Source organism: Cynocephalus volans, chromosome 10 (assembly GCF_027409185.1).
Source record: "Cynocephalus volans isolate mCynVol1 chromosome 10, mCynVol1.pri, whole genome shotgun sequence".
Lineage (NCBI taxonomy): Eukaryota > Metazoa > Chordata > Mammalia > Dermoptera > Cynocephalidae > Cynocephalus > Cynocephalus volans.
The window spans coordinates 41837817-41839981 of NC_084469.1; positions in this window are offsets into that span (position 1 = coordinate 41837817).

Below are 2165 nucleotides of genomic sequence, written 5' to 3' on the forward strand. Positions count from 1 at the left end.
AGAAGAGAACCTCTCGATTGAGGGTCTATGACCTGCTTCAGGGTGAAAAGGGCAGGAGAAGTTCAGAGAGGAACCTTCCTGGGTTTACAGCCTACCTCAGGGAGAAGGGCAAGGAAAACGTGAGACTGACTTCCTGCTTCTGCTCTTTTCCCAGTGCCAAGGAGCCGTATTCTGGAGCAGCCTGTGCTGAACCCACCAGTCCTTTCTTTACTTACTATGCCCAGAGTAGCCGAGATCCCTGAGGTGCATTTCAGCCCCACACAAATACCAGATCTCGGTGTGTTGTCAGAAGCAGCAAAGGGGTTCGGGCTACTTTCCTCTCCTCCCCCTAGTCAATTTCTCTGTGGTTTATTTTACTTTTATTTTGCTTAGAGGGGTTTCCACATTTCTTTACTTCTTCAGTACATTTTCTCTTTCAATATTAATAAGTTCTTACTCCATCTAGACTTACTTTATATTTTCTAGAAATCCCTCAAAATTTCTGGCAGTGGATACAATCCTCTCTTAGTCTCCAGCAGTGATGTGAATTTTCTCCTAAAGTCTATGCTAGATTCTTTGGTCAATTCACTAGGAGTTTGGAAGGGGAGGTGAGAGGAAGGCATAGATGGATTCATTAGGCTCACATTCCCCTCTTGGACTAGAAATCTCTGCTGTGTTTTTATTTAACAACCCGGTTATATCTTTTCTTCCTAGATACTAAGCTCCTCAATGATATACTTCTTTAATTTGCCAGAGCCTTGCACATCAGGCATTCGATAAATATTTGCTGAAGGAATGAACTGAATGATTGGATTTAGAGGGTATTCAATTTAATTTAATTGCAGCTAAAGACATTGGTTTTCAGTCTGGGCTTTCTCCCAGTTACACTGTCAAAGTTAGCAACTGGTTGTTAAGTCTGACTGATCCATGTGCTGTACTGTTTCTCCTCTACCTGGCCCTGGGCTGAGCTAGATGTTGCTGTCACATGCTGCATGCAGGCAATTGCAGGTGGACAATGGCTCCTTCCCCAGGAGCAACCTCCATAAACAGCTCCCCACGTAGAACCCAGTGGGACAGATGAAAGGACAATGAAGTTGCAGAGCGTGTCCCGCACTGTGGATAAAGAACAATTCCTGACAGAACGAGGAGTTTGAAGCAGTTTGGAGATTAAAAAAAAAAAAAAAAAAAAAAGTCTTGCCTGTCATTCTATTGCATGGAGCTATATTCGAATTTTATCTGGTGGATGTGATTCTCTTTGATCAAGTTGGCTGTTTGAAGGGATTTAGAGCAGAATAGATAATCCGAACTTTGAGCATAAATCAGGGGCTGTGGGCTGATGGATGCCTGGCACTTTCTTATGATAATATACGATTGGGGAATGGCAGGGAAAATGCCACGGCCTTATCTCAGTGCAGCAGCAGCTGGGGGTTGCGGGGAGAACCTTGAGTCCAAAGGGAAGAGGGGTGGGGGCATAAGAACCTGGTATTATTTTTTCTCATTTTTAAAGAAATTGTGAAACTGAGCTAAAAATGCTCTGGGACATGGCTGGCAATGCAGCATTTTAGAATTTGACAGTGGCAAAGAACCAAAATAGCTGGGCAAAAGTACATATGACTGGCAACCATTTTCCCTGAAGATGTTCGGTTTGCTCTTGCTAGAATTTCAGAGTAAATCAGCTGCCAAGTCCCCTTTATGAAAACCTTGTAGGTGTGAACAGAAGAAGCTTCTGCCTGCCTCTTGCGGCCTGTACTGTGACACCCAAGACATCTGAAGAGGAATTCTCACCTTTAGGGAGACACACACTATGATCTGAGACAACGAGTCTACTTTGGAAAGAACCTAAAATTGGTACCTGGAGCCCCTGGCACCGTACAGAACTGTTCCACACCAGTGTGGATAAATGAAATCTACCTCCATCTCCTTCAGTGCACAGTGTTCCATGTTTATTACAATTAGGAAATAAAATGGAAACTGGCATGGTATTAAATGTCTAGTATATTACCACGAATTTATTTTTTGTTGTTGTTTTATTTTTTAAACCATGCAGATTCCAGTGTCTGCCCCAGTACTTCCAAATGGCCTCTGTCTACTGAGCAGGACTCTCCTGCCTCTGGGACACAAGTCTACACGTACCTCTTTTCTCTTCCTAGGGGCAGGAAGAAGGTGGTGTCTGGAGAAACAACAAT